Source organism: Anopheles maculipalpis, chromosome 3RL (genome assembly GCF_943734695.1).
Source record: "Anopheles maculipalpis chromosome 3RL, idAnoMacuDA_375_x, whole genome shotgun sequence".
Lineage (NCBI taxonomy): Eukaryota > Metazoa > Arthropoda > Insecta > Diptera > Culicidae > Anopheles > Anopheles maculipalpis.
Window position 1 is genome coordinate 2088154 of NC_064872.1, and position 10551 is coordinate 2098704.

A 10551-nucleotide genomic window follows, 5' to 3' on the forward strand; every position below is an offset into this window, starting at 1 on the left:
GGACGTCGTTGTGTCGTCGTCGTTCCAGGGCATCGCGGTGAAATGAAATGATTTATAAAGTATTTATCGCCGTACCAGAACAGGGCGCCGAAACCGGAATTGTGGCCGCTGCTACAATAGAACAAGTTCCTTGCAGCTTCGGTGTGCAGCTGCAGCAGTGAGAGTGGCACCTAGGTTGGGTCGCAAGCAGCAGCATACGCGTCCTGCCCCACACGGCAGTAGCAGGGTGGAGGAAGAGAGGCGAGAAGAAGCGAGCAAAAAAAAAAGGTATTGTGAAAAACGGGCCGCCCGTTTGCCACCCCCTTTGGATTTTTGGTGGAGAACGTAACGGTATGCGTACGCGCGCATAAGTGGTGTGTGTGTAGTAGTGGGTAGTAGGCGCTGCTCGTAATGATTGGCGTTCAAGTTTTCGTCAATTCCCATCCACGGAGAAGCAAAAGCAACGAAAAAATAGTCATCGTGCACAAAATCGTGCGCTGCGAGGCTAGGCCCTAGAGTGTGGCTGCTGCTCCACGAGAAAGCTCGCGGCTCTGCGTGAATGCGCCCTGGCCTGGTGGTGGCCATCGTTAGTCGAAGAAGAAGTGCTGCTATGTGCGCTGAAAAAAAACGGGAAAAATGCGCTGCATTGTGTGGCTGGTGTTGGAGTGTTGTGTTGTGCGTGTATCTGTCTGACTACTACTATTTGTGCCAATCATAGTAATCATCAGCATAATAATAAAAACGGAAACATTTTGAGTGAAAAAGTTTTACTATTAATAAAGGAGTCCGCGAGTCGCGCGAGACAAGTGGGGACGTGTACAAAAAGCTGACCGTGTCGCGCCTGGTCCGCGGATGGAAATATCCACCCATCCCAGTGTGCCGTTTTTTCACATTCCAAAGGAAAAGTCGTGTGCAGTTTTTAGTAGTGCAGTGCGGTGCTGTGGTAGTGATACGTGAAAGTGTGCAATAGTAGAAAAGGCAGGCAAGCGAAGCGAAGAAGAAACTTGAGAAAAAGCACAATTTTTCTTAGAAACACACATACACACACACACACACACACATCCATATGTATGTGCCCCCTCGATACCGTGATGTTCCTGGGCGAGCTTGCTGCAGACTCCACTGACCCCATCATCACCATCATCGTCGTGCTCTAGTCAGCGAAGAAAACGCTTCAACGGAATCGCCATCGAAGCAACCATTTGCCTGGGCCAATTTAATAATTGTTCCAGAGGAGGAATACCTACATGAAGTAAAAAAAAAACATAACTACAATACGACTAACGCAAATCAGCGCAATGCAGCAACAGTGTGATAAGTAAGTGTGTATTATTTGTATGCTTGTGTGTGATTGAGGGTGATAATGGTCACCCGTTCGGGGGGGGAGGGGGTGAGTTTACTAAGCGGCAAACGACCAAATTTCGACCTTGGGGTTGCCAATTCAAGTGCTGTGCTGTATATATACACGCACGCACACATACACATAAACACGCATACACAGGGACAGAAGGGGAGCAGATTTTTTTTATATATATTGGCCAGGGATGTTTTTCCTATCATCATATGCGTCCTTTTGCGTGTTGGGTATTTGTTATGCTGTGATTACTGTTGCGAGCAGCATAAACATGGCCAGAGCAATAAGGTTACAGGGTAGAAAAGAAAGCTCCCCCCTGGAGTTGTTACTGCTGCATGATCGTCGACCACCAAAAACCTTATTCTATCATTTTTTTCTACGTCTACACGATCATCGCTAGTCAACAGTAGGGAGGAAAAAGTGCTACTAGATCATTTTTGAGCGAAAAAGATTAATTCGGGTGGATGAGCTGGCTGATCTTTTGACCGGAAGCTTTCTACAGTGGCACCCACCTAAAATGGGACACTTGCATCAGATTGAATTACCAGAAGGGACAGGATGGGTGACAAACGACTCGGCTGTTTTTCTATGACTACTTAGGTCGTGATCCATCCATCCATGACAAATAAGTTTTTATATTTCCGCCTTGAGCCGATGAAAAGCTGAATAAAATAAATAAAATTTGTCTTCAAATCTTCAGACATCAAATTCAGTAAAATAAATCAAGATATCTCATGTGTACTCGGAGCAACTGTATGCAAACCGGTGAAAGAAAAACATTATATATATATATATTAGTCAAAGCTTTTCATTACTTTCATTAGCATTCTTTTTGCAATCATCGTGACGGAATTGTAGTAATAGGTGTAATTTCCTACGGAATTGCACAATAACTAATTAGTGGGCTTGTGCATTGACTTCACGGTAAGCGTCACCGATGATTCCCCGTTGCTTCGTTTTACAATTTGACTCGCTTGCACAAAGTAATTATACCCATTTTAGCTTTATTTCCCGTCTTCTGGCGTGTTGACAATGCATCAACATCTTCTTCGCTATTACTTCCTATGTGATGCACTCGTTTATGTGCAGCGGTGCACTCGATGATTGGCAATGACGCAATTTTTCTTTATGTTCTCGATATTATGCTGTATGCTTTCTACTTTATCATTTGTCAACAAGCTTTTCATCGTTATGTATGCCAAATACGTATATTTTCCATATGTCAGTGGCATTTGTCCTTGACTTTGGCTGCTGCTGCTGCCACAGGCAACCAATTAGTGTTCCGAGTAATTGCTATCCGGTAGCCCCAAACCCAATTACCGTCACAAAATGTTTGCCAATCATATTCGATTGCTTTCGATTCTCTCGTTATTGGCAAAATAAAGCCGCGTATGACAACTGCATTCGCACAACAGCATCATAAGTGCAGTATGAAAAACCGCACCGTTACACCATAAAAGACAGCTATTCTGGGGTTGTAGGGACGCTGCTGCTGACGTCAGCAAGGTGAGATAGAGCGAGAGCTTTTTTGTTGGTGTTTTACTGTGCTTTGGAATGTGTGTTACAAAGGATGTAATGAATGAGACGGATAATAATAGAGAGAGAGAGAGAGAGAGAGAGAGAGAGAGAGAGAGAGAGAGAGAGAGAGAGAGAGAGAGAAAGAGAAAAAGAGCTCTAGCATGCTGGTGTCCTTGTCTCTTGTTCGGGATGATTCTTTACATCCAACACGGCTACGTCCGATGGGCTTTACATTTTCGTAAATCTGGCAATGGTTGTTGTGCAGATTTTCCATTCGGTTCCACCGCGCACAGGGAAATGGGACTACTGGGGCGATAGAGACAAAAAACTTTTATGTCTCGTACGCGAACCTGCAAGCTTGAAGGATAATGATAATCGTAGGCATGCGCAGTTACCAGTTCACATTTCCTGTTACTGCCTCTGCTCCATTCTGTGCGGCGAGGAGAAAAACCAGGGATGCAAGAGGGTTCTGTAAAACGAATGGACGAAAACGTAAATCCTCTTCGAAACGGTGGAAAGCCGACGAAGGGTGAGTTGGGGTGAGTTCGCTTCTATATTTATCCTTGTGCTCCTGGTGTCCGGGACCAGGCGTCTCCATTCGTGTCTCCGGGTTTCGTGCATACCATTTGCTGCAGAATCCGAAGCCTTCGATTAAGAGCACCGGAAGCGAAAGGGCAAAAATTTGCACAGAAATATTGGATAAATGTCAAAGTATCAAAGGACGCGGACAAAATGGTTTGCAGCAGAGTTGCTGTTGAAGATTGTTGGTGCTTCGTTACTGAGAAAGAAAAAGCCATTACAAATAGGAGATTTATTTTTATTGGATGAAAATAAAGGAAAGCGGACATGTATGGACATGTTTCAGCATCATTTACGTTTGTTTTAGTATGGACTGATGTGCTGTATGTGTGTGAGACTGGCCTGTTGTGAAATACTTGTGCTACATGGCTGCATCATCGGCTCCAAGCTGACCTTGAATTAGTAAAACAGTATCAATAGTCCATAGTAATTTAATCACATTTGTTACTGACAGACACGCAATTGCGATGCCATATGGTTGTGAGGGTGAAAGCCCTTTCTTGCAGAAAGAAGTCCATCCTTGCGGAATGAAACGAGGCCTTAAGGAAGGCTAGCTAGACAAATTCTTCGTCATAATTGTCATAAAAAAAAGTTTACATCTGTTTAGTTCTCTCGAGATCTTGGAAATCTCTTTATTGGCCAGAGCACGATTTGAAATGGTTCTGAAGCAAACGATGCCTTATGTTAGTTCTGAGTGATTGTGTACTACTCTGGATAATTGAATAATAATGCCAATGTAATCCACGAACTTCATCGACTTTTTTTTATGAATGCTCAAACGCTAACGATCAATCTGCGGAACAATAAAGTCTCTACGCCCTCTAAGAGTTTTCAATGGTCGGGAATTGCCCTCTACGCAATGTTGTAGTTGTTTTCCAGGGGGGAAAGATTTTGTAACAGCCAAATACGCCCAGAAACAGCTCCTTCTGACTTAAAATGGCAGATGACAGGTACCCTTAGCTACTTGTATTCAACTCAATTTCACAGACTAGCTTATTCCATACTGTGCAAACTGCAAGACAGTAAAGTACATAAACAGAGTGTATCAGTCGTAACACGTTACATTTATAAAATTGTAATTAATAGCTAGAGTACGGTATGCAGCAGCAAAAACAAACGTATGTGTGTAAGCTGACACTACTTGGTGCAGTTAAATTGCAGGAATGTAATGGTATGGTGCACGTTCCGGCAGGTGTTTGCTTGTCGCGAACAGTTTGCCACGGTGAAATGGGTTCACCAGGGCGAGAAAGAGCGAGAAAGAAAGAATTGAATGATTAACATGCGCAAGCTGGAATTTTTTTACCATAACAAGCCAGTTTAAAATCAGCAATAGTTAATTTGTTTTTTGAAATTATAAATAAAAATGTAAACAAAAACGAACAAAATAGTGGAACAAAATGTATTGAAATAGTCTGTTCATTTGTATAGTCTTACCTTGGCCTAACCCCCTCCGTAGACTCGAAAACTAAAACACAATCTTAGCTGTTCCGGCTGGCAGCGCTCACAAAACTCACCAAGCAAACATTCCCGTGCGAGCTCTATGGGGAATCCGCTTTCCGCTTTACTGCAACACTACACGTGATGATGATCGTGCCAGGCCGTGTTATTGAAAGACAGACGCATGATCACGAAGGCATGACGTAGGTTTTTCATTCAATTTGTCCGACAGAAATAGCTCATTATAATTAAAAGAGTGTATATTTTCTTCGCGCTTGTGAGAATGGGCACAAAGAACAAAAAAAAAAAGAGTTTAAGATTGTTCTATTCCAATGATCTTCTTTCTAGCGTGCGGTATTAGGTTTGTTTAAAATTTGTTTCATTCTCTAGCTTTTCTTACTTAGTTCTATACTTTTTTTATTTTTTTGATCTTATTCCTTAAACTTGTCAAAGTACTTAAAATTCTTGAATACTAATAGTTCAGTTTCATTGCTTTTTTGAGGTCAGTTTTCTGACTATACCAACCAAAAACTGCTCTAGATTGTCTTATGTAATATTAAATGTATATCCAACAATCATACTTGTAGTACGCCGTCTCTTTCTCTCTCTCTCTCTCTCTCTCTCTCTCTCTCTCCTTTCCTCGACTTCAATGCTCTCTCGCTCTACCGTAGGCCAACCAGGTTCAACTACCTCTCATCGTCATGTTTTCCGTGGAACGCGAATCATGCTCGCAATGGCCTCATTCAAAGTGGTACGGAATGCAATGCAGCAGCAGCAGCAGCAGCAGTAAAAACCCACCATGATTCTCCACCGTTTTTGTGGCATTCGTCTCTGTGTGTGTATGTGTGCGAGCGAGGGCACGATTGTTTGTATTTGCGATCTGCGCGATCGCGCAGTTTCTATTACGTGTTGGAAGCTTTCGCGTGCGCATTTCAAAGCTTTGCGGGTGATGAAAAATGGGGACGAATTGGAATAGCAATAAAGATTTTTTGGAATATTTTGGTTACATTCAGATGGATTTGGATGATGAATATTTTTATTGTTCTTAGATTGAGGGTAAAGTTAGTAAATAATTTTGCATTTTCGCATGTAGGCTGTACAGTGAGAGCGTTTTCCAGATCACTAAACAATTGATTAAATGTTTAAAATAATCCTAAAATATTTGTCTACCATGAGGAGATTTAAATCTGGAACTGCGCATTGCTTTAAATGTTTGAGCTCTTAGTTTAAGACCTAAAACATCCCATTAGACAGCATTTATCCAAATATGATCCGATCGTCCATTAGTAACGGTGCGTTTGCTGCGCTTTTCTCGAAGAATAGATCCGATCGCTAGCTGACACAGAAAAAGCCCCCGATAGATCAATGATCGCTGCCGGCCCTGAGTCGGTTCGGTTGTAGCGCGCCGCGTTAAACAACAACGCGTTACTGTTATGACCCACCGAGCGAGGGCTGATAGGTGAATGTGTGACCACCAGCAGAGCTTGATGTTGCCAACTCCGCCGCCTGGTTGAAAATTCCGTGTTAAACATCGTAAAAATACTCCAAACCGTGAACCGTATTCCATTTCTCACCCTTCTAATGCACAAAACCCTCCAAAAGCCAAATCTCAATCTGCTCGAGGGGCCAATGCACTCGTGCCGTGTGCAACCTTGCTTTTGCAGCCTTTTTAAGAGCTTATGCCATTTGATTTGATGTTGTATGCTGGCACGAAGAACACGACGATGATGACGGATGGGACGGAAGGTTTGGGTGGGAGAAGGGAACCGGGGCAAGGCTTTGCGTAATAGTTTATTGAACCGAAACCGTTTGTTTTTACTGCCCTTTTGCTTTGTTGTGTGGCTTTGGTAGGATTGGCGTAGAGCGTATTACACTAACACAGCAACGCATTGGCACAAAACACCGGCAAACAACGATCGGCGAACATTGGGTCGGCCTGAACTGATCCATTCGCTGTTGGTAATGGTTGTGCCGCGAAACTATTTTGTGGCTCGCTTTTGTGTCGCGATCGTGTGGGGAGGGAGCAAATGATCAGAAAAGCTTTGTTAATAGTGTATTGGTATATTGGTGTTTACTTTTTAACCGTTAAGACGCAGTTTTTTGAAGGCTCTCTCTCTCTAATGTCTTTACAGGCAAGCAGATTGAAGGCGAGCTTTGAAAGTTACGCTTTGCTATTGTGGCAGGGCCCTACCTTAATTCTGACTCTGTCATGTGTTTGTCGATGTACGATTCGGCATTGAAGAAATAGTTTTATTGTTCAATTTAATTGAGGCGTCATTAAACAGAGATCATGCTTGCTATATACTACACCAGGGATCTCCTGACTTATCTAAGTTCCAGGGTCGTCAGGGACACCTGTGGATGTTGATTGAATCTTAAATATTTCTCATTAAATTCTAACCGGATTATAGAATAAGATTGCAAGAAAAAAACTTGAAACTTTAAACTACAACTTTAAATATTATAGCTATGTAGTCCAGAGTTTGAAGAACCCTGTGACTTTGACAAAAAACAAAAACACCTTAAGAGGTCATAGAAAAGCGGGCGAATCACATGTATCGGGCGACTTACCCGGTGATCGTAGACATTCTTTTCTGACCTTAAACCAATCGGGTGATGTAAAAATTTGCGCTCAATTGTGAAGAGAACATGGATGGAGCAGAAGAATAAATTGCGTCGTTCCATGCTAATATTTGCTTGGCATTAAAATTCCTACTGAATATTAATGGATCGCGTGCAGACTGTGGATCGAGCAAGGGTACGAGTTGTGGTGGAGTAAATGTTTTTGGTTTGAAGTTTGTTTTGATTTTTGGGCTCGTAAAGTAGAGTTGGTATGGAATAAGCTGCGTAGAAGCTCTGTTCTTTGGCAGCACAACATCAACAAAACTTCATAATACATGGTGTGCTGAAGAATGAGGAAGCAGATGTTGGGTAAGGGTATTGCGATCATCTAACGGTATCTGTCCGTCCCGTATGTCGGTCTATGCCACACCGACTTTTCCCAGTTGCCACAGCGAAAGATTCGTAGGAGTTTTGTGTATAATAATTTCGACCGGAGCAATGAATTCGTAGTTGGCCTTCAACCCGTGGTCCCATCATTCTATGGGAATGAGACATCTAAACTTCGAAACGGCTGGACCGGAGAAAGAGATGAATGAATTAATAAAACACAACGGCATCGGAAGAAACTGTTTATTGCGCCTGATGTTGCTGCCAGTGCGATCCCACGGTACCTAAAGCTCATTCAGAACTGACAATTGCCTGCGTTGAAGAAACATTGGGAGAAGACACGAGCAAGCTTAACCGGCAGTTTGGCTGTGAGAAAAATGAATAATTTGTGACTTAAAATAGGTTCATTCATTAGGGATGGGTTGAATGAACGGGGGAGGGGCCAAATTGTCTTGACTATGATTGGCATAGTGTGATTTCTGGGAGATGAAATAAGCCGTTGTGATCAGTCTGATAAGCTTTGCGGTGCAATTTAAATAATATATCTATCTTCCCATTTTAATCGACAATAGCTGTCTAATGCTGATGATTGCCCATGTTCTTCTCTTTTTAGGTGCTAAAACAAATAAAACTAAAAACAACACACCACCGACTTACGAAACCAGACGAAACGAAAACGATATATGTCCCCCCCCCCCCCCTAACTGGGATGTTTAGGTGGCGGCGTATATGGCATGTAAATGATTTTGAGCAAACGTAAAGATTTTGCGACTGCTGCTGCTGCTGCTGCTGCTGTTGGTGGTATCTGCCATTCCACGTTCTAGGATCCACCATTTCATACACTTTTAGGACAAGCGAAAATCTGTGATATATCCCACGCTCTCTCTCTCTCTTTCTCTGGGATTACCTTCCCATGTTTGGACAGGACCGTTGTTTTTGTTTTGGGACCGACGTGTACGTGGTGTGCCTATGGGCGTTAAAAACTCCGTCCGATAAGTGGTAACGATAACGAATGATTGCACCAATGTTTTTAAAAAACGTTCAAATCACTTACAAAATCTTTCCTCTACTTTTTTCTGGCAGGGTGTAAAGGTGCTTCATCCCCCTGCCAACAAAAGGAAAAAAAAATATTTAAGATTAAGTTGGATTTTATGTTTTAACGTAACTGTTGGAAGAGAATGGGGCGATCGATCAAACGGGATCCCCCAGTGTGTTGATCGTCACCGCCGTCGTACCTGCCAACCTATCGTAGTCATCGTGTGTGAAGCTGCATCATCCTACTAAAAGGACGTAGGAATATCGCACCCCGTGCATCCGTGTTTCCGGTGACGGTGGCATTCACGTGAGCAAGGAAACACCAACAACCAACGCTAGATAATAATTACTATACCGACGAACAACCATCGCAAGTACAATAATAGGGAAAAGTAAAAACTCTTGAAGAGTGAAACGTAATTTATTTCGTTTGGTGAAATCTTCCATGTGGCGAGTGTTGGTAGTGCATAGTGCATACCATATTCTCGCCGTTACAATCAACCAGTGGTGTGTACGTAGTCCTTTTAGTGCAAGAGTGAACCGTTTGCGTGTTTGCGGTCCTCCTTATGTGATGATCCTCGCGACGATAAACAAAACTCTCCAGTAGAATCGGTTCATTTGTTCGTGTCTCTGTGTCCGTGTTCGTGTTTCTGTACTATCCGAGCAATATTGTGACTACCGCAGCAAAAAAAACACATATATGCTTTATTTACTGAAGTGATGTACCGTGGTGCAATTGAGAGAATGCGAGAGAAGAAACTCAGCTTTAATGTAAATTCGTGTTTCAAGTTATCTTACGCCGGTAAGCCGATAAGAGTGTGATAGAAGTGATCTATCGGCAAAGTTGATTCAAAACGGTGTAAATGGAAGAATAGTGTGTGATCTTGATTGATTGATTTGAAAGCAAGAAACAGAATCGTGTTTACTCCACCGAACAAAAAAAAAAAAAGAATATATATATATATAGAGAGCAAGGCTGTTTTCGTAAACGTAAGACACGTGTTTAAAAGTTCTTGTTGTGATTGTGTGAAAAGTGTGATTTCACGTAACGACAAGACATAACGTCCTAGACATATCCATCCTCCCTAACTACTCAAACACCGCTACAAAGTGTTTGAAGATCAGTGTGGCGTGGTTGTGCCACTACTAATAGTTTCCCTGTAGAATCTCTACAAAACATTCCGCAATTCCACAACACAGTATTTCACCCCAAAGCGGGATCAAGAATCCAAGCACAAAGAAGGGAGATTGTCCTGTACAACAGGTTTACGGGTTTTAGAGAAGAAAAAGAGGACGAGTTCGGTTGCTGCTACACTGAGCCACGTGGACTGGACCAATAAACGACGACGAGCAGCAGCAACAAGAAATTACTCAGCAGAACAGAAAAGAAGTCTGACATGATAGCTTTTTACGTTCGGTTGTTAATGGCAGCGTTCGGCACAAGGAACCCTTAATATTGCTGAACAAGATCACCATCACTACAGCATCGATTATTACTGATTAGCTTAATATTGCAGCATCTAAGGTAGTCAAAGCTGGAGAGAATTTTAGAGTAAAAGGAATAACCAAACCCCAAATTGCTACGAAAGCCATACGAAGTCGTCGTCGTTCAACGGCCAAAACAGAACACGAAGGACAACGAGTGGTGGTGGCCGTTCACGAACAAAACATTACTCCGTTACTAGTGAGATGTGATTTTC